Here is a 23,084-nt window from a genome sequence, read left to right on the forward strand (position 1 = left end):
TGTGCCTCCGTGGTCTCTTCCGTGGACTGAGGATAACAGCTGCACCTACCTGGTAAGGTTGTTGCAATGATTTCTGAGTTAACACGTGGAAACTACTTGGGGCAGATAGTAAGCACTCAGTAAGTGAAGGCTTTTATTTGGACTGAGTGCTGAATCCATTCAGATGCCTTTGGCCACAAGAAGAAGAATGGGCTACTGGTGGGTTCAAACATAAGGACAGTACTTATTTAACAAGAGGTCCAGAGGAGATTGGTTCTTCAGGCTGGTTCGGGACTCACAATGTCATCGAGGACCAAGGTACCTTCAGCCCTGCTATCCTCATCGTGGTGGCTTGTCTCCCAAGCTCTGGGACCCCAGAGTGACGAGATGGCTATTGCAATGGCAACATTACCTGCCGACACAAGTCCAAGGCAGATTTTCTCTTACGCTTCGCGGGCCAGACCGGGTCATGTAACCATCCTTAAGTAGCCCCTGACCAAGAGCAGAGTCGTCACTATCAATATGGAGCAGCCCTGCTCCATCGGCTGGGACATGGCTGCCTGGACAACTTGGGGTTCTGTTGTCAAGAGACGAGTGTCGGCCACAAGCACCTACTGTGTGCTGGGCATCGGGTGAGGTGCTAGGACCAAAGTGCGCGAGACCAGTGATGTTCGGCACTGACATTCCTCCAGCAGGGGAGAAGCAGACAAGGATGAATGAGACATAGAAAGACAGCGAGTTTTGTCATTCAGTCACTGAGCGTTTCTGGAGGGATACAGAGTAACACAGCAGCTAAGGGTCCTGCCCTCTTGGTGCTTTTAGTCCAGAGCAGGGGAAGAAGGAAAATAACCAAGTTAACAATCAAGTAATCAATCAACAAACAAATGAGATCTTTTCAGCTTCTCCAGAGTTAGTTAGTGGCACCTCCAGGCCTCTGCCTCAGGTCACTGTCCACCCCAGGTCTTATGACTCAGACAGGGAGCTCAGCATTCGTGTGATCAGTGGGGACTCCCTTGGTCCAGGGCCTGGCTGCCTCCCAGCTAATCCTGGCACAGAGCAACTCACCGAACCAAACATGACTAAGCAACCACAAACGGGAGATTTCTTTTCCTAGCCTTGTTGTAGCCTTGACCTCTCCTACCTTCTTCCCCATCACCTCCACCCACACCCTCCAGGATCTCCAGTGGGGAGCCCTTAGATCCCGTATGTCTCCAGGACAGGGCCCAAAACAGACTATAGCTGGGAAACATTCACCAAAAGAACAGAGAGAGAGAAGAAAAAAAGAAAAAAAAAAACAACTTTCAATTGAGATGGGGGAGTAATGATAATGTTAGGGAAATTCTCTTCCATGGGGACAATTTTAGAGTTTCTGTTGCCATGTACTTGGCAAATCGTGGGAAATACCGTTTTGTTTCTGCTGCACACATTTCACAGTTGCAGGGAAGAAGCTAATGCTGCTTGGGAACATCAGACAGATAGTTCCTTATTTCCTGACGAGCCTCTCAGGTTCTGCAGGCTCAGGATTCAAAGGCTGCCTTCCCCAGCTCTGCTCAAAAGAAAAAATAATGAAGATAAAGCAAGGAAAAACAAGGGGTGGGCTTTGCCCATCCCAAGTTGAACACACCAGTGAGAAATGAGTTAAAGACTGCCCAGGATTGCAATCATTTCCCAAATGCAAATGAGTTCTCAGTAACTCAGGCCGGCTGCCCGGAGAGTCTTTTCCCCATTCTGAGTACCAAGAGGAGCTTTCTGAGAAGAGGAGAGACATCTCCACCCTTGGCACTGCCCAGAAGGGCTGGGCAACAGAATTCAATGTGGGCCACGCAAGCCAGGGTTCATTTCTTCAGACCAAAATATTATAGTCCTGGGTGAGCCACCCCCCCCTCCATTGGTCCAAGTCAAAACTTCCCCAAAGGAACCCTTTGCGGTTAGAAGCAGATCTCAGCAGAGGACCCTGGTTCAAGGTCTGATTTGAACATAATGGATATCAGAATAAGTCAGGGCTCCAGAGCTTTGCCAAATCATGTTCCTGCCACGAAAGCACTGGAAACACAGCCTGGAGGAAACAAAGAGGGAAATGCTTAGGACCCTTGGTTTGAATCCTAGCTCTGCCACTGACATACGTGCCTTCATTTTCCCCAGCCTTTGGACGTTGTCGTAACCCTAGGGATCAGCTGTGTGGGTTCAATTCCCAGCCCCACCAACCTCCCACTTCCTAATGCAACCACTCAATGGACTGAGGCACCCAGGTGCCCCCTGCCTCTGGGCTCCTTGTCTTGAAAAATAATAGGGAGGGGCGCCTGGGTGGCTCAGTCAGTTAAGCGTCTGACTTCGGCTCAGGTCATGATCTCACAGCTTGTGAGTTCAAGCCCCACGTTGGTCTCTGTGCTGGCGGCTCAGAGCCTGGAGCCTGCTTTGGATTCTGCTTCGGATCCCTCTCTGCTTCTAATCCACTCGCATTCTGTCTCTGTCTCTCTCAAAAATAAATAAACATTAAAAAAAAATTAAAAAAAAAAAAAAAAGAAAGAAAAATAATAGGGACACCCGGGTGGCTCAGTCGGTCGAGCGTCCCATTCTCAGTTTCAGCTCAAGTTATGGTCTCCCATTTGTGAGATGGAGTCCCACATTGGGCTCTGCACTGAGCGTGCAGAGACTGCTTGGGCTTCTCCCTCTCTTTCTCTCTCTGCCCCTCCCCCACTTACACATGCTCTCTGAAAATAAATAAACCTTTTAAAAAAGATAATAAGGGGCGCCTGGGTGGCGCAGTCGGTTAAGCGTCCGACTTCAGCCAGGTCACGATCTCGCGGTCCGTGAGTTCGAGCCCCGCGTCAGGCTCTGGGCCGATGGCTCGGAGCCTGGAGCCTGTTTCCAATTCTGTGTCTCCCTCTCTCTCTGCCCCTCCCCCGTTCATGCTCTGTCTCTCTCTGTCCCAAAAATAAATAAAAAACGTTGAAAACAAAAATTTAAAAAAAAAAAATAAAAAAGATAATAAAATTTCCTTATTGTTTAAGCCAGTTGAATCACACTTCCTTTATTTGCAGCCAAAGGCATCCCAACTGATAGGCCTCCCCGTCCCCAGATTTCTCCCCACTCAGATGAACTGATTCCTCTACTGAAAGGAAGAGCAAACATCCAGTTTGCACAGGACAATCCCAGTTTGTGTCTGTTGTCCCAAAATAATTATTAGTAACATCCCACTTCGAATGATTATGCTCACCCTATCCTTTGAAATAATCACCATGCTCTTTCCAATTCTCTGTTAAAATGTCGATGCCCCAGGGGCACCTGAGTGGCTCAGTTGGTTGAGCATCTGACTTCGGCTCAGGTCATGATCTCGCAGTCTGTGGGGTCGAGCCCCACGTCGGGATCTGTGCTGACGGCTTGGAGCCTGGAGCCCGTTTCAGATTCTGTGTCTCCCTCTCTCTCTGCCCCTCCTCCACTCATGCTCTCCCTCTCTCTCTCTCTCAAAAAATAAATAAACATTAAATTTTTTTTTTAATTTAAAAAAATGCAGAAGAGCTACCGCTCTCCACCACATTTCTTTCCCAAGGAAACAAAGACCTTCGTTTGTAAGAGGAAGCCTGGATTGGAGGTAAAAATTAAGGGGAAAAAAGAGGTTCAGGGGCTCCTGGCTGGCTCAGTCAGTGCAGCTTGTGACTCATGATCTCTGGGTTGTGAGTTCGAGCCCCATATTGGGTGTAGAGATTACTTAAAAATAAAATCTCTTTTTAAAAAAAAATTCCATTAGAAGATTGATGCATAAAAGATAAATTCTACAGTTTAGTCGAGACCAGAGATTGACCTGGATGGTTTATCTTGAAATTCTGAGGCCGGAGATGCCAGATGGTTTCAACAGACATACTGGACACACATTTATATGTCTGGGTTTTGTTTTTTTTTTCTTTTTTCCTTTTTCAGTTTGTTTCCTGGCCTGAAAGCTCAAACATAGGGCTGCCCGGTCCAAATCCAGACACCTGGCAATCCCAGTGGCAATTTTGACCGAAAGCTGACGGTTTCTGCTTTAGCCAGCAGAAACACAAACAGCCACACCCTCTCCAAACGCCTTGTTGCTGCTGCAGCCATCCTTCCAAATTTCCTAGGCAAATTCCCCTCCTGGAGCCTTGCTGAAGGGGGCGGGGAGGGGGGAGCTCTAATACCAACGGTTACCATTTCTGGGTTCTCACCGTGCACCAGGCATTAGTAACGTTCGGCCTCAGATCCTCACAACTGCCCTTCCTGGCAATTATTACTATATTGTTGTCCCTTTTTCATCGATGAGAAACCCGCGAGGCTCAGAGAGGAACCCAATCGAGGTCACTGTGTTAGTTAAGATAAAGACAGCCGCTGGGACAAGACCCAAATAGGAATACGTTTTTCTAAACAGAGTTTATTTCTCTCCCATGTGACAGTCCAGGCGGAAAACACCCAGCGGTGTTGGGGCCCAGGCTCCTTCCCACGTGTGGCCCCCACCATCCCTGACGTGGGGTGTTCCCTGAGGGGTCCAAGGTGGCTGCTCCAGTGCCACATCTCAACGGGCAGAAAGACCCAGGGGGACAGGAAGGAAACGCGTGGTCCTTTTCAGAGCCCAGATTGGAAGTTTCACACGTCACTTCCCCTCCCCCCCAGTTGGCCAGAGCCTCACCACCCAGGGGTGTCTGACCCTAAATCCACACCAAGCCACCTCCCAGGTGTTGCCAGTGAACGGTAAACTGTGAGCATCTCATTTCCGTCATCACAGGATGGTGCCAGGCACGCCTAAATATTAATTGAATGTATGAGTATCTCCAGCGCTCGCTTTGGACTCCAGGTTGGGAGTTGGGAGAAACCTCACTGTGAATGCCTGGCACCGCTCCAGTCACTGAGAATAGTGAGCGAAACGGGCAAGGGTCCTTTCCTTCCCGGAGCTGACAGGCTAGTGGCAGAAGACATGGGGAATAAGGACCCCCAGGAAGTCAGCGACAAAGTCTGCCGGGTGGTGAGAACGGCTACGGGGGACACAGGGAGGACGGCAGGGAGGCCTGGGCCAGCACAGCCCCAGAGGGTGAGAGAAAAGAGGTGACATTTTAGCACAGAAGTGAAAGAGGTGAGGGAGGAAGAGCAAAGAGCAAGTGCCAGGGCTTGGAGGCAGGAAGAGCAGCAGTGGAGAAAGCAAGGGGAGGGAAGGGTAGGTGTGGGAGACGCACTGAGGCTGGAGAGGGAAGCTGGTTGGGTGAGCTGCGTAGGTGGCTGTAAGGATGTTGGCATTTTCTCTGGGTAAGTGGGAGCCTTGGCAAGTTCTGAGCAGAGACGTAAGATCCGACAGGTTCCAAGAGGATCGCTCTGACCGCTCTGCGGGAGGAGAGCGCAAGGGGGTGAGGTCAGAAGCAGTGAGACCTGTAAGGAGGATACTGCACCAGTCCAGGCGAGAGATGTTGATGGCTTGCACCAGGCTGACCCCAGGGGCGATGAGGGGAAATGTTCTGTTTTGGAAACATCCTAAAGCCAGAACCTGCAGGATTTGTCGAAATGCTGGGGGTGACAGAAAGAGTTAAACACAACTCCAAGGTTTGGGGACTGGGCAGTTGACCAGGATGGGGAGGCCTGTGAGAGGGGCAGGTGTGGGGGAGAAGGTGAAGAAGTTGGCTTCGGCTGTGTTAGATGTCAAAGCCAATAGCCATGGGGCGCCTGGGTGGCTCAGTTGGGTAGCATCTGACTCTTGATTTCAGCTCAGCTCATGATCTCATGGATTGTGAGTTCGAACCCCGCATTGGGCTCTGCACTCAGTACAGAGCCTGCTTGTGATTCTCTCCCTCTCTCTCTGCCCCTCTCCTGCTCACGTTCTCTGTCTCTGTCTCTCAATCTCTCTCTCTCTCTCTCTCTCTCTCTCCCTCCCCCTCTCCCTCTCAATAAATACATACATAAATAAATAAACTTTAAAAAAATGATAAAGCCAATGGCCGAGTGGGCAGATTCACAAGTCCAGGGTTCAGGGGGAGGCCAGCCTGGAGATAAGAATGTAGGAAACTGTCAGGGTCTAGTGACACTTAAAGCCACGGGATTGGGCGAGACTGCCCAGGGAGGGCACTCGGGTGGAGGAGAGACAAGGACAGAGGCCCGGGCCACACGGATGTTTAAAGCTGGAGCAGCCAGCGAGTGGGCTCCAGAGCAGAATTTCCTGAGTTTCCCTGGCTTCCTTAAGAAGGCCGGACGCAGCCATGGAGTCCTGCATGACCTCGCTCCCCTCATGAAATGGGGCCCAGGGCAAAGTCTCCAGTCTTGTTCACTCGTTTCCTTCATGGGCCTGAGCTTCAGTTTCCCAATCTGTTAAATGGGAACATTAAGAATCCCGCTCTGCCAGCTCTCCGATGGAATGTGAGGACACGACGAAATCTTACAGACCCCAAAATACTTGAAAACGTGCAGAGCCCGGCAATGAAAGGAATTTCTTCCCCTCCTGCCTACCTTGAGGGGCTCAGAAATGTGAAACCAAAGCAAACAAACAAACAAACAAAAAATCTTACACCAGTTCAGAGAAAACAAAAGTTATGACAGAGCAAAGAACTACCTAGATCTCCACACGACGTGGATAAATTTTTTGAAACATAGCATTGAGCCGACGAAGCCAGGCAGAGGAGAGCACAGGATGTGTGATTCCATTTATACGGTGCTCAAAAGCAGACGATGGTAAACTACAGCTCTCAGAGGCTCACGCTCGGATGGTAAAGCTATAAAGAGAAGAGAACCTTCCAAGTCAAGACAATGGTTTCCTCCTGGGCCGGGGAAGAGGGATCCTGGGATTTGGATGAGTCACACAGGGGTTTCAGGGGGCTGGCAGTGTTCCGGTTCTTATCCATGGTGGCGATTTCACAGAGGTTCACTTTATAATAATGTATTATGATTTACATTTATGTCTTATGCCCTTTCCTCTCCGTGTTCTCTATTTCCCAACTTAAAATGTATCAGGGGGTGGGACACCTGGGAGCCTCAGTCGGTTAAGCGTGCGACTCTTGGTTTCAGCTCAGGTCTTGATCTCACGGTGCGTGAACTTGAGCCCCGCCTCTGGCTCCACACTGAGAGAGGAGCCTGCTTGCGATCCTCTCTCTCCCTCTTTCTCTGCCCCTCCACCTCCCACGTCTCTCTCTCCCTCAAAATATATTTTTTAAATGTATCAAAAGCCTTAAAAATAAATATACACTTTGACCAAGTGCTTCTCATTTGGGGAGTCTAAACTACGAAACAATCACACACACAGACAAATTTTGATGTGCAAGGATATCCCCTGCACTGATACTTAGCCCCATGATGGAAAGGACCAAAATTGTTCACTAGGGTCTTTGGTGTTTGCTTTATACCTACGTTTCCCAAATTTCCTACAGTAGATGTATATTACTTTTATTCTTTAATATGTTGTTTTCCAAACTCCCCCACCCACCGACCACTTCCTTTAATTTGGACCTCAGATGCACAAAATTAATCACTCTCCTCAGGCCAGGCACACCATCAGTGGCACACGAGTGTGGTCTCTACGTTGTTTTATTTCCCCTTATTTTTGCCTTCACCACCCATCTCCACTCCTCCTCTTTTCCTCTCCCCCACGGACACCCACTTGAGTGTATCTGAAGTATGTTCTTTCTACCCATCTGCTGTATGTGTGTTTGGATATATGTGTATCCAAATAGACACAGTGAAAAAGACATAAAGAGATCGAGATAAGGTGTCATTTTATGATTATTTTAAAATCGCTACATAAATGGTACTGGGCTATGCCTCTGATGCTACCTCACCTTTTTCACTCAACATCATGTGTTTGACATGGCTCCTGGTTGCGGTTTGTAAACGTAACTCACTACTTGCAACTTCGGCTTCGCATTGCACCGTGGACGCCACGTGTCACCGTGGTAGGCCACGTATCGGGATCGTCGCGGTAGAGACGCTTCGCTTCGCTGTTCCCCAATGCAGTTCCTCTTCCTCCAGGACACACTGAAGGACTACATTTCCCAATCCCCCTTGCGGGTGGGTGGAGCCACAGAGCTGAGTTTTAACCCATGGATGCCAGCAGATGAGTGTGCATTGCCTCCATCCTGGCCACTGAAGCTCTTCGCGTCCTCTCCTCCCTGCTTATTTCCCTTCTATGCTGATGACGACCCCCGAGTGACCTTGGAAGCCATGGGGAGACAGTGACAGAGCCACCCTCTGCCTGGATCTGAGTGCCTACGTGGAGGGGAGCCAGACCACGGACGAGTAGCATTCACTTTGGACTATTATATGAACAAAAAACAACACTTCTGAGTTTGGGACTGAGACTTTGCATACTTTAGGGTCTATTTATTATAACAGCTACCATTAGCCGTAACCAGGAAAACCATCGTCTACTTATCCATTTCCTTTTTTTATTTTTTATTTTTTATTTTTTAATTTTTTTTTTCAACGTTTTTTATTTATTTTTGGGACAGAGAGAGACAGAGCATGAACGGGGGAGGGGCAGAGAGAGAGGGAGACACAGAACCGGAAGCAGGCTCCAGGCTCCGAGCCATCAGCCCAGAGCCCGACGCGGGGCTCGAACTCACGGACCGCGAGATCGTGACCTGGCTGAAGTCGGACGCTTAACCGACTGCGCCACCCAGGCGCCCCTTTTTTTTTTTTTTTTTTTTTTTAAATTTTTTTTTTTTTTTTTTTTTACTTATCCATTTCCTAGTGCTAGACGCTGTTGCTGGAACCCCTTGAAGCAACGCCATGATAAACATCCTCATACATATTTCCATTTGCATCTGGAAGCAAATTTTTTTAGGTTGTCTACCAGAAATGGAATTGCTAGCCTATACGGTCTGTATGTATTTGGCTTACCTGAACAGAGCAGTGGCAGAGGCATCCAACTTCGGGGGACAGTGACAGCAAAAGTTTTGGTAATCAGTCACTCAGAGCTGGCATTGCCAGCTGGAGTACCTGTGCTCAGTTGGGGCCATCCCTGGAGCTATCCCACAGAATGGTTTGGGCCATTGTTCTTGGGGACACGACCTCTAGGACTGGCTTCCTGGGCACCCTTGAGATTCTGTGAGCCCCCCCCCCCATAGCCATTAATAAAATTGCTAATGTGGATTCTGTTGTTTACCACTGCAAATCCCTGATTTATGCTAGACCAGGGTTTGGCAAACCTATGTAAAGGGCCAGATGGTATATACTTTCGTCTTTATGGGTCATACAGTCCGTGTCACAACTCTTCAATTCTGCGCTCATAGCCCTGATGGCAGCAACCATGGATTATATGTAAATGAATAGGTGTCACTACATGCCAATAAAACTTTATTCGTAAAAACAATAGCCTGAGGGCCACAGTTTGCCAATTCCTGAGCTAGACAAAAAAAAAAAAAAGAGAGAGAGAGAGAGATCTCTCCTTAACCTAAATCTCTATGTAGACATTGTCATGTTTTCTGGTCTTAGCTCTTTGATAAGCCCCTTTCTCAGTCTATTTTGAGGTCCAACACAGAGCCTCACACATGACCTCACCTGCCGTAGACTGACTGAATGAGTAACTGAGTTGGTGAATGAATGAATGCATGGCTTTAATTTAGAGGCGGTCCCATTGAACAGCCCAGGCAAAGACCAATCGGGACAGGAGCCAGCTGCAGACAACCTGTGCAACTGAACCCTTGTACCAGTCCTGCATCATCGAGCCCATCCTCTGCCCACCAAGCCCCACACCCACCCATCCAGGCTTCATCCCACATACCTGGCGGGCATCAGTTTTGGGGTTTGGTTTCCAAACTTCAGAAAGTAATGAGGAACAAGGGCAACGGGGCCGAGGGGCGGGGGGGACTCCGTTCTCAAAAGCAAACCATGTTCCAGTGACTAATCCGTCTTTCACTCCTAGTATTTTTATTCTTCTAGCAGAGATGTGTGTGAGTCACAGCTCCTGTTGGAGTTTTTTGTTTTTTGGGTTTTTTTTTAGTGCATCATTGTGTGTATATCTCTGGCCTGCAGACCTGCAGGGTCTGGGCACTGTTGGCAGGGGGCTAATGATTTCAGCAGCAGCAACAAAAGCTGTCGTCACTAACCAGGACTCCTTTCCCCAGTCTCCTCGGCCTCTGACAAAAAAAAAAAAAAAAAGGGAAGAAAAAAATAATTGATTCAGCGTCTGATTGAGGATGTGGCACATGGCATGATTAGGCAACCACAGACTTACACATTCTCCTACCTTTCTCTTAAGACCTTGCCAAAAGCACCTTTCCTTGCAGAAAGCCAGCTTGATTAATCTGCTCTCAAAGACCTTCTTCTCTGAAACCACTATGATTTGCAAATCAAATTTCACCCCGTTCTGATCACATTCCTACCCTGCAGTGGATTCCTGCAGCCTCTGTGTAGAAAATTCCTATTCCACTTCCATCAACCAATTTGTGGCGTTCTTTCTGGAGCGTGAAGTCATTTCCACGTGGGTGTGTTCCCTCTCTCTCCTGCCCAGTGGGGTGGACAGAGCCCATTTGGAAATTATAAAGAGATGAAGTCAGATCCCCCCCCTCGGCCCCTCACTGCCTGCGTGACGTCACCTCTTGCGACCTCAGTTTCTGCATCTATAAATGGGGATGACGCCGATAATCATAATAACAGAATAAATGTAGCTAATGTTTCCCCAGCCGCTGCTTAGAGAGGTAGGGGCTCTTATCTACTTTGCCCACTGCTGATTCTCCACAGTCTAGTAAAGAGCCTGGCACCGTGCAAGGTACTCGACAAATGGGTAGAGAAAGTGAATGAATGGTTTCCCACACCTGTGCAATCTTCAGAAGCCCCACCATTCTCCAGAGTCAACCTTGACACTCCCTTTGTCCGCATCCAGAACTCTCGGCTCTCAAATCCCTTGGTTACTTTATTATTCAAGGAGTCTTAACATGCAAATGGCAAAAATCCAACTCAAACCAGTTCAAGGGGCTGTATTGACTTACGTAAGTAAAAAAGTCTACACTAGCTTGACTAGGCATAGCTGGATCCAGGTGCTCAAAAAGAGAGAGAGAGAGAGAGACTCCAGCCCCCCACCCCCCTACCCCCTAGGAAAAAAAAAAGCCTATCTTGCAGAGCTGTGTGATTGGCCAGAAATGGGTCATAGGTCCAATCACTGACTCTGACCAGTCAGGCCTGGCTCAGGTGTAAGTCATTCCTTTTCTCAAGTACCTCCCGGGGTCGGCTACTCGGCTGCTGCTCGCTGATGTCATTCTAATCTGCTCTGATTGGCATGGAAAGACCTCCGCAACAGGGGCCCGGGTCTTCCCCAGTCTGAGGGATCAGTGGGGAAGCTGTTGCGAAACATCCAGGAAAGCAAAGACAAAGCATGGAGTTGGGAAGCAAAAGTCAGGATGCAGCCATGGATTGCAGAGACATCCATCGAAACTGCTCTCGTCAAGGTCACCAATTTGGACCTCCAGTCCAAATCTAGCAGCCATTTCTTCATCCTTATGGTATTCAATTATTCAGTAGCACTCAGCACTGATTTCTCCCTCCTTTTTTTTTAATTTTTTTAATGTTTTATTTATTTTTGAGAGGGAGGGAGGGAGGGAGGGAGGGAGACACAGAATCCAAAGCAGGCTCCAGGCTCCGAGCTGTCAGCACAAAGCCCCACATGGGGCTCAAACTCACCAACTGTGAGATCACAACTTGAGCCAAAGTCAGATGTTTAACCAACGGAGCCACCCAGGCACCCCTCTCCCTCCTTCTTAAAATATCTGTTTTGCTGGTAAATGCTGGGGGTGCCCTGTGACTGCCCCTGCTCCCGGCCATTCCCTTCATTCTCTTGCATTGCCTCTTTCTGATGGCTTTCTCGGGCTTTTTCTTCTATACCCACTGAAGACACCATTGGTTGCAAACTCAACAACCATTCCCCCCTCTTTCTTTCAAAACTCCCATCTTTGGCTGCCATATGCTTCTGGGGAGAGTGAACCCCTTCTATCCCCAACGGGTAAATCTTTCCTGTTAATTTTATTTATTTTTTAATGTTTCTTTATTTTGAGAGAGCAAGTGTGTGTACGCCCACAAGAGCGGAGGGGCAGAGAGAGAGGGAGAGAGATTCTCAAGCAGACTTCATGCTGTCAGTGCAGAGCCCGACACAGGGTTCAATCCCACAAACTGTAAGATCATGACCTGAGCTGAAATCAGGAGTTGGACACTTAACTCACTGAGCCCCTAAAGGTTTTTATTGTTTTAAGTGATCTCTACACCCAATGTGGGGCTCAAACTCACAACCCCAAGATCAAGAGTTGCACACTCTACCAACTGAACCCACCAGGTGCTCCCTCCCCCCGCACCACAATGAGTAAATCTTAAAGAGTCATAGTCAGTCATGGGGAACAGGCATGTGACACATTTTTAGCCAATAAGACTTGATGGAAGTCCCCTGGGTGCTTCAAGTATTCATCCCTCTTAAAATAGGACACAAAAAAGAAAAGTGACCTCTTCTATTCTCTTCCCTGTGGATGTTGAAGACTCAATGTCTGGATCCATGGCAGCCATCTAGGAACCACAAGAAAAGACTGTGCCATCATGGCGGATGGAAAGATGGAAAGAATCTGGATCCCTGATGCTTCTAGTAAACAACTGAATTAACCAGTCCTGGACCACCGTTGTTTAAACCACATTGAGCTGGGTCTTGATTTACTTGTAGAAAAAATTATCCTGATGAATATACCCCATGAATGGTGAAACTTCAGAAACAGCTCTAGCCATGGCCTTCTTCCTCAGATGGCTCCAGACCCATGAAGGGTGCAGAGTGGACATCTTTCCAAGAAGTCCTACAGTCACCTCAAAAACATGCCCCAGGATCGGGGGATGGTTGAAATAAAGGGGATCGAGGGTACACTTATCTTGGTGGGCACTGAGAAATGTACAGAATGGTTGAATCATATTGTACACCTGAAACTAATATAATACTGTATGTTAATTAACGTTCAATTAAAAAGAAAAGAAAGGAAAAAAAAAAGTCCCAATTTGAACCAGTTATCTCCACATTCCCCAAAAGACCTTACTCACTGCTCCACTGGATGGGTGGCATTAGCATCTACAATCTCTTTCATGAGTTGTTTGTTTTTTTGTTTTTTTGTTTTTTTTTTTCAGAGAACATGAGCAGGGGGAAGGGGCAGTGGGAGAGAATCTTAAGAAGGCTCCACACTTAGAGCAGAGCCCAATGTGGGGATCGATCCAACGACCTGGGATCATGACCTGAGCCGAAACCCAGAGTCAAACACCCAACCAACTGAGCCACCCAGGCTCCCCTTTCACTCTAATTCTAGAGTGATTTTCTCATTCCTTCATTCTTTCTTTTAACCAACTCATATTTATTGAGCACCTAATATGTACTAGGCATTACACTAGATGTAGGAGAAAAAAACAGTGAATAAGACAAAGTTCAATCTTTGATGAAGCCTATATTCTATTTGGGGGTGAGCAATATTAAACAAACAAACGCATAACCAATGACAACTAAGGAATATACAAGGTGTTTTCACAGAGAAATACAGGAAGGCATACACCTGGATAGGGTGATCCAGGAAGGCTCCCCTACAAAGGGAATAAGTGAGCTGAGATCTCAGTGAGGGAGACAGAATCGGAAGCAGGCTCCAGGCTCTGAGCTGTCAGCACAGAGCCCGACGCGGGGCTCGAAGCCACGAACCGTGAGATCATGACCTGAGCCCGAGTAAGATGGGTAACCGACTGAGCCACTCAGGCACCCTGGGCCAGGCACTGTTCTAAAAACTTCCTGTATTTTCTGCGTGCCTGGGTGGCTCAGTTAACTGTCAGATGTTGGCTCAGGTCATGATCTGTCATTTGTGAGTTCCAGCCCTGCGTGGGGCTCTGTGCTGACAGCTCCGAGCCTGGAGCCTGCTTCAGATTCTGTGTCTCCCTCTCTGTCTGCCCCTCCCCCGCTCATGTTCTGTGTCTCTCTCAAAAATAAATAAACATTTAAAAAAAACAACAACTTTCTGTATTTTCAAGGTCACTTGGCTGGGTCAGTCATAGAGCATGTGACTATTGATCTCAGGGTAGTAAATTCAAACACCACATTGGGCTTAGAGCTTACTTTAAAAAATAAATAAAAACTTCCTGTATTTCCATCAGAAATACAAGGGTATATTTCTCATTAAATCCTGAATGGTGCCACTATAATCATGACCATTTTATAGATGAGGGAAACTGAGGCACAGAGAGGTGAAGTAACTTGCCCAGGGTCACACAGCGAGGAAATGAGAGCCAGAATTGTAGGAAACAGGGAGACTAGCTAGAGGCTATTGTATATGGTGCGGGGGGGGGGGGGGGGGGTGCTGAGGCCGACATAAGGGGGTTAGAAGAGTCCTGCAGATCGAGAAAGGCCTGAATCTGGGATACAACCTCAAGGCAGAGAGGAAAGACCTTGCTGGTGGTGTGAACAGTATCCCTTCTGTGCCTTCTGATTTTCCTTCTCCAGAAAGACTTTGGACGGGGCTCTGGCTGAAAGCTTCTGGCGGCCTCCCTGCTCACTTTATGAATGGAGGATCCCGCCCCGCCACCCCTTCATCCTGCAGCGTGGCATCTTGTTCATTTCACACGCCCACCATCCCCGGAGCAAAGCCCGATGGCTACAACCGTCTCCCACCCTGCTCTTGCCCTGCCCCTCCACACCTTCGCCTGGATCCAAAGATTAAAAAGCCGCCAAAACGCCGGGGCCCAGGGCCTCGCTCTCGGAGGAGGGCACTTTGTAGACGCTCCCTGAGCCTCCTTGAGCAAAAACTTCTATTGTGTTCGAGTGGCCCAGTTGCTCCCGGGCCAAACCTTGCGGGGGCAAACACACTCTCTCCCAGCCCCCAGGCCAGAGGGGCAGGAGGGGAGCCAGAAGTGCGCTGAACACTTCGGCCGGGTCGCAGCCCCCACCCATGCACACGTCTCCTTCTAGGCCAAGAAAACCAGGAAAGGGGAGAAGGCAGGCCAGAGATGGCCAGCCTGACCTTTCCAAGGGGAGGCAGGAGCTTCTAACAAAGCCTCTGGGACTCCCCGAAGTATCTGTTCCCACCCCCAAAGGCTGAGAGGTCGCCCTCTCGGTTCCTCATCGATCTGGGATGGGTTCAGTGTAGGGTGAAAGTGTGAAAAGCTAGGGACCTACCCACGCCCCAGGGCCTGCTTTGGGGCTTTCTAAAAAATTAAGAACCCCGAGCCTGGGCAGAGAACTCACCTCAAGCAAAGCACAGCGCCAGGCTCTGGGGGATTCAGAGAAAGGAAAGCACTGTGCCCTCAAAGGGCAAAGTGGGGGTAAGGTGAGTTCTGTGTGCAGAGGCAGAGGGTTGATGAAGAAATCAAGGAAGGCTTCATAAAGGAGGGGGCCTTTTTCAAGAACTCTGTAGAGACTAAGGATTCCTCACAAGCTCAGTACAATTGTAAGCTTCTTGAGTGCAGAATCTGTTGCCTGGAATTATTGTCATTTTCCATAGTACTCAGCACTATCACTGCTTCCCAGTGAATATTTGTTGAAAAGAAAAGAAAAAAGAAAAGAAAATGACGATTCCTTTTCTCGCCTTCTTCCCTCTTCCTTTCCTTCTTAAAAAAAAAAAAAAAAAAAAACCCTCAAAATGGCTAAACAAATAAAAGTTGCTCAACAGAGCCATATTTTCTTCTTCTTCTTTTTTTTTTATAAATACACAGGCCGTGTAAATTTTTTTAACTTTTCTTTTTCTGATCACTAAAGGAATATATGCGTCGCTGAAACCTTGGAAAAACCCAGATGAGCATATAGGAGAACATGAAAATCACCTATATTTCCTCCACCATTTAGAAATAAACACTCCTAACATGTCAGAATGTAGTCCTCTCCAAGCTCTGGTGGTTATTTTATTATTATTATTAAGGTAGAAATTACGGACAGTGAAATGCACAGATCTGAAGTATATGATTCAATGAATTTTGACAAATGCCTCCACCATGGGTATACCCCTCCAATCAAGATCTGGAACATTTCCATCCTCCCGGAAAAATTCCCTCAGGGTCCCTTCCAGTCAACCCACAACCCCCATCCGCAACAATCCTTCTGTTTCTATCAGCAGAGATTAATTTTGCCTGTCACGTAATTGGAATCAGATGGTATGTGATTTTTGTGACTGGCTTCTTCCACTCAGCAAATGGATGTGCCAGGACCTTGCTCCTTTTCATGGCTGAGTAGTGCTCTAGTGTGTGAAGATACAATGTGTTCTCCTAGTCGCCCTGTGGTGGTGTTTTAGGTTGTCTCCCTGGATAAAGCCACTGTAAACATCGGTGGACAGCTGTGCAGACGTAGGTGTTCGTTTTCCTCAAGCAAACCCCTTATAAGGGGATGGCTGAATCGCATGTTGTTATGAGAAATTGCCAACAGTTTCCAAAGTGGTTATGCCATTTTAGAATCCCACCAGCACTGTGTGAGGGTTCCAGCCGCTTCACTACTCTGAACTTGCCATTACACAGGTAATGCAGGGGTCTATACCGTCCGGCATCCACCATTCCCCTCCTCCGGAATAACACTGTCAGCAGTTTTGGGGTGCTTCCATGCAGACCTTTTCCCATGCTTTTATATACATAAATAAATACCCAGAGAAAACACATAGTATTGTTTTGTGGCAGTCCTTTTTTTAAAAATGCGAAAACATCTCCCATTATATATTTCTGTATTGTACTTAGCAACCCCGACATACCATTTATTCTCTGCCTTTACCCTTCTCCTAGGTAGGACAGTAGCTAGGGTAGGGAGTTTGTTTGTTCCCTGCTGGGTTCCCAGTGCCTAGAACAGTGTCAGGCATAGAGCGATGTGAAATGCAAATCTTTAATGCATAAATATCTGTGAACTGCAGAAATAATGCATGTATTGTCCTGCGAGTTGCTTCTCCCCCCTCCGTAATATGCCATAGATCTTTCCACGCCAATACTTATAGATCTGTAGGCTTCTGCAACCTGCTGCATAGTATTCTGTAATAGGAACACACAAAATTCCTTTCTCATTCCCCTATCGTTGGACAGTTAGGTTGTTTCCGATTTTTTTTTTTTTTATTATTATTATCAGAAGCACTGCTGTTGTGAACATCTGGGCTTGCCCCCCTTGAACACAATATTTCTTTACAAAAGGAGAAGGAAATGGCTGGAGCAGAGGGTCTGCACATTGTAAATTTTAACAAAATCAGCCAAAGTAGGGTTTCTGCTACCAGATACTTGCATGGAGATCAACACACGGTCCACTTGAGACACAGTGGAGGGGGGTGGGGGGAATCAATGGTAAACGGATAGAATTTGTATGATTTGGCAAAAGGAGGGTGGTGGGGAGGAGGTGTCATCAAAGTTGTAGTGGATTGTGATTACGTTTACGTTCAGATACCCTGGGGCCAGACCCCCTGGGTTCAAATTATGGCTCTGCCGCTGAAAAGTTGTATGACCGCAGGCTAGTTACCCAACCTCTCTGTGTCTCAGTTTCCCATCTGGAAAACGGGAACAATGACGGTAGCCACCTCGCACAGTTATTAGGAGAATTCACACATGGGCAAAGTGCTTAGAGCAAGAATGGACACTTGTTAAATATTCAGTGTCATCTACTGTTCTCATTTAACAAGCAAAGTGTGTTTGTGTCTCAAGAACACATTCAGATCACTTGGGTCACAGAGCCACAGACCTTGGCTCTTCCACCAGCTGACCTAGGACATTTATTTGGGAGAAAGGAGAGGTGGGGGAGGAGCGGGAGGTCTGAGGGGGAGGGGACCCAGAGAGAGCTGAGTTTCCAGAAGCAAGAGACTTTCGTTGAATAGGAACAAAAGCCCCAGACCTGAGCGCAGTGAAGAGCTAGGAAAGACATGCAGCCAGGGACCTTTGGGAGGGACACAGGGGCAGAAACAGCTGCAGAGGGACAGGGACAGAGCCCAAACCCCGGGGGCGGAGGAGTTGGTCAGGAGTTGGTCAGTGCTCTTCTGAGAAATCTGGCCAGACTGGACTGGACCTGAAAGGGGGGGGAAAACGTGGTTTGTTTGTTAACGATCACAGAGCCGAGCTCAGGTTGAGGGGGAAATGTTTTTCAAGAGCCACGACTACAGAGTCTGAAAGGGTGGGAGCCAGGACTGAGATATGCAGGGCCTGACTCTCTTAGGACATTCACGACACAGTTAGATGTTGCACAAATTACTATCGAACGGTTAACCATGGGAAGGGAAAAGCCCCGTCACCCGCCCACCCCACGCTCACTCATTTCACTGTGAGATACCAAGAAATAACAAGATCGGTCACCGCCCCTCATTCAGGGTGGATTCCAGCCTCGTTTGGAAAAAGGACAGAGGAACAAGAAAAAGGTAAAGTCATAATGAAAAAGCTAAAACACAGGAGACAGTCGTGGCTCGAAAGAGGCTGCAAACTGGCAGCCTACAGAAGGTTCTCATGGCCCACAGGCAGACGTTTTCAAATTCGACTTGGTTGCCACCAGCAGCAACTAGGAAATTTTCACAGTAAAATCTACATCTCTCACACCCCACAACCTACGTCAGCAAATCCTATGGCTCCACCTTCGAAAGGCAAGTATCCAAAGCCCCACGACTCCTTCCCACCTCCACTCTCACTTGCCTACTGTCCACTCTCCACATGCAGCCAGAGGGATATCATGAGGGCCTAAGTCAGGCCGTCTCCCTCCTCTGCTCAGAACCCTCCATAGCTCCCACCTACTCGGAGCAGAAGTCCTCACAATGGCCCACAAAGTCCCGTGTGGTCTGTTCACATTACCTCTCCGCCCTTAGTTCCTTCTGGTTTCCCCCTCGCACCCTCTGCTCCAGCCACACAGGCCCCTTGCTGTTTCTAGAACATTCCAGACAGTCTCCTCCCTTGGGACTTTGCATTTGTTTCCCCTTCTGCCTGGACTGCTCTTCTCCTGGGGAAAGGGTACCCCACAGCTCATTCTGTGAATCTTTCCAACCTTTACCCAAAGGCCCCACCTCACTGAGGTTTCCCCAGACCCTAATCTGAAAGTTCACACCGCATGCCGACTCGTCCACCCCCTGCCAGGACTTCTGTTTCTCCACAGCGCTTATCAAAGCCTCACATGCTACATAGTCTATCTGTTCTGTTCACATCTGTCCCACATCCGTTTGTAAGCAGTGTCTTTGGTCTGTTTCCACCACCACCCCACCACCCCGACCCCGGACTCTCCTGTGCCTGCAACAGTCCTGGCACATGGTAAGCACATTTGAGCAATGAGCACATGTCCACCTTCCCTTGGACCATCAGAAGAACTGGGCGACACTGGGCGGGAGCTAGAAAAGGAGGGGCCGCCCCCACTCCCGTTCACCGTAGTCCCCAACCTGGGCAGGTGACAGCATTGCCTTGGAAGCCCAAAGCCCAGCACTTCGACCCCAACTTGCCTGTGGAATCCTTTTCTCCCTGCCATCTCCCTGCCCCTGCACCTGCCACCCTCGGTGCCTGGAACACCCTTCTCCCATCTGCCTGGCAAACTCCTCCTCATCTTCTAAATCAGGGGTCGGCAAACTCCACCTGCCAGCCAGATCCAGCCCACCGCCTGTTTTCCTACAGCTTGTGAGCTAAGAATGGTTTTTACATTTTTAAGTGGCTGGAGGGAGAAAAGTCAAAAGGAGACGATTTCATGACACGTGAAACCTACGTAAAATTCAAATTCGAGTGTCCATATTTTATTGGCACATAGCCTCCCCTGTCCGCCCGCCTCCCATTTGTTTACCTGTTCCCTGTGGCAGCTTTCGCCGCTGGAACGGTCGCCATGTGGGGTTGCGACAGAGGCTGTGCGTCCTGCAAAGTCTAAAATATTTGCTATCTGGCCTTGACGGGAAACGTTTGAATCCCTCTTTGAGATGTACAAAAACCAAAAACCACCAACGTCCTTCTCAGCCTTAGCTCCTCTGTGAAACCCTCCCTGGTTCTGGAACCCACTTTGGAGCCAGGATCAACCCCTACTGCACACTGTACCCTCAGTGGCTGCTACTTGCCGACTATGTGTTTGTCCCCTCCCCCTCCACAAGGACCTGAATCTTATTGTGCAGGCTGAAATCCCCCAGCATGGAGCATAATATCTGAGCGTCCATAAATACTGAATAAACTTTTCTGCAGGGACCCGGCCCACCCCTTCTATGCCTGGGCCCGGTTTTCTCCTCTGTAAGGTGGGGGCCTCGATCCCTGAGATCCCCAACACTGCATGAAGGAAGGATACCTGAATCCTTGCGAGGCAATATGAGATTTGACCGAAACAGATTTTTGGTTTTTTAAAGGCATGATGCAGGGGGCACCCCGGTGGCTCAGTGGGTTAAGCCTCTGACATCAGCTCAGGTCATTATCTCACCTTTGGTGAGCTGGAGCCCCACGTCGGGCTCTCTGCTGTCAGTGTGGAGCCAGCTTCAGATCCTCTGTCTCCCTCTCTCTCTGCCCCTCCGCTGCTCTCTTTCTCTCTCAAGAATAAATAAACATTAAAAAAAAAAAAAAAAGGCATCACGAGGGCACCAAGAGTCACAAACTCAAGGATTGGGGACCAATTTCAACCCACATGTGTTTTGCTTGGTTTGCACCTTTTCTAACTTTCTTCTATTTTTCTTTTAAGTTTATTTATTTATTTGAGAGAGAGAGAGAGAGAGAAGAACCAGGGGCGGGGCAGAAAGAGAGAGAATTCCAAGCAAGAGAGAATTCCAAGGGTCTGTGCTGTCAGTGCAGAGCCCGTGGTAGGGCTCAACCCCACGAACCGTGAGATCATGCCCTAAACTGAAATCTAGAGTTGGATGCTTAACCGACTGAGCCATTCAGGCGCCCCTCTAATTTCCCTTTTTACTTTGATGTCCTAGAAATCTAACCTAGCCCACTCCAGTCACAAGTACTAACCCTGGATGGAGGCTTAAAGACCAGTATAGCCCTCCTGCCCAGGAGCCCTTTAAAGATGCCTGTGCAAAGAGTAGGGATGTATTTTTTTTTTAATTTTTTTTTTAACGTTCATTTATTTTTGAGACAGAGAGAGACAGAGCATGAACAGGGGTGGGGCAGAGAGAGAGGGAGACACAGAATCGGAAGCAGGCTCCAGGCTCTGAGCCGTCAGCCCAGAGCCCGACGCGGGGCTGGAACTCACGGACCGCGAGATCGTGACCTGAGCTGAAGTCGGCCGCTTAACCGACTGAGCCACCCAGGCGCCCCAGTAAGGATGTATTTAGACCAGTTCTCAAACCTAGTTGACCCAGAATTAAGCAGGGAGTGTAGGAAATACAGATTCCAGGCCCACCCTGGCCCCACTGAATCCTCCTCTCCATAGTCTGTGGCCCCGGATATGGATTCTTTTTCAAGATTCTATCCAAATGCGTACACGTCACAGGTGAGACTATGTATTGAATCAAGTTCCACAGATGTGAACTTAGCTTACTAATGCACCTCTCTCCTGACCCAGCATTCCACTCCTGGGAATCTGTCTTCCAGACCAGCGCTTCTGAAACTTTAATGTGCGTGATACAAACTGCCTAATACAAATGTTTTTAAAACACTGGTCCCAATCCGGCAGGTCTGAGTGGGGGGGATTACGTGATGCTACAGTTCTGATGAAGCTCCCACCTGATGCCCAGCTGCTAGTTTGGGGACATTTTGAGTAGCAAGGTGCTATATCCCGCCCACATACACATACCCAGTGATGCATATACAGAATGATCCTTTGTACCATAGTCTGTCATGACAAGTGGTGGAGATAACCTAAATGTCCGTCGACAGGGATGCAGTCCAATAAGTGCCTCCCTACCATGGAGCATGACACAGCCATGAAAAGTATCAAAGCTGCTCTTTATGTACTGCTATGGAATGATCTCTGGGACATACATATTAAACAAGAAAAGCAAGGAGCAAACAGCGAGTGGAGTGTATGGAGTGTCCGGGGAGGGGTGGGTATTTAAGTTCATATCGACCTGTAGACGCACAGGACAGCCTGGCAGGGGAAAGTGATAACCGAGTGCCTCTGGAGAGGGGAGCTGAGCGGATGCATCCGGGGGGGGGGAGGGGAACGCTCCACCGTACCGATGTGGATTTTGAACTCTGTGAATGTAATACCTGTCCAAAAAATAAGTTAAAAATTTAAATCATAAGGATACCTAAATAAAAGGACTCACCACGTACTTCGAACAGCTCACACATAAACTCGGACCGTCAGAAAGGCTGAACCGCCCGTTCCAGGGCCAGCCATCTCCTTTCTTGGCACACCCAATAATATTTGTGCACACACAACACACACACGCTTGCATACAGTCTGTGCAGCGTGGTGGCCAGCACCCTGGGCTTAAACTCTGTAAATTTCAGTTGGATCCCAGTTCCGTGGGCGCAGTGACACAGAGCAAGACATTCAGCGCCAACGAGCCCCATGCCATGGAGACGATCAAAATAATGCTGGCGCCCTGGGGACCTTCAGGGGTGGGAAGACACCTCCCAAACTGTCAAGGGCACACACGAGAAGACTGACTATAGTAAGAAGCCTGGGGGTGAGCAGGGCTGAGACGAACCCCAGCCTGGTCTCTGCGAGGTCTCGTGCCTGTGTCCCAGGGCCCCACGCGAGGTGGAAACCCAACACCCTGACCTTTGCAGTTGGGCAGGTGCTCTGAACAACCCCTGCCAGAACCCCTCTCCGACTGTCCCACCATCTGGTCCAGCTACCAGGCTGAGGCACACACAGGCAGGAGGGACTGGCACATGCCCTGTGTGTGGGGCTGGCCTGAGTGCAGGGGTGGGGGAGGGTGGGAAAGGCTGCAGGGGGCTGGCACTCCCCTCTCAGTGGGAGATTTCCTGCCAGAGGAGGAGATCCAAGCCTGGCTCTGGCTCCGGAACTCAGCTGGCTGCCGGGCTGACTGGCAGAACTTCTCCTCCAGGAAGCCCACCAGGTATTTGTGTGTGTGTGCGTGCCTGTGTGTACACTGTGACAGAGAGAGAAGACAAGTGCACAAGGAAATGATAACACAAATAACTAACAACTACTGAGGACATACTTTGCATGGTCTCTAGTCACGTCACAGTGAATTTTCATTGACATGGGCAGCAGCAGCAGAGTCCCATCTTCCAGATGGGGAGACTGAGGTACAGGGCAGCTAATTAAATCGCCCAAGGTCAGACATCCCACGGCGGGGAGAGGCAGTCTGATTCCAGATCCCCAG

Source organism: Neofelis nebulosa, chromosome 9, assembly GCF_028018385.1.
Source record: "Neofelis nebulosa isolate mNeoNeb1 chromosome 9, mNeoNeb1.pri, whole genome shotgun sequence".
Taxonomy (NCBI): domain Eukaryota; kingdom Metazoa; phylum Chordata; class Mammalia; order Carnivora; family Felidae; genus Neofelis; species Neofelis nebulosa.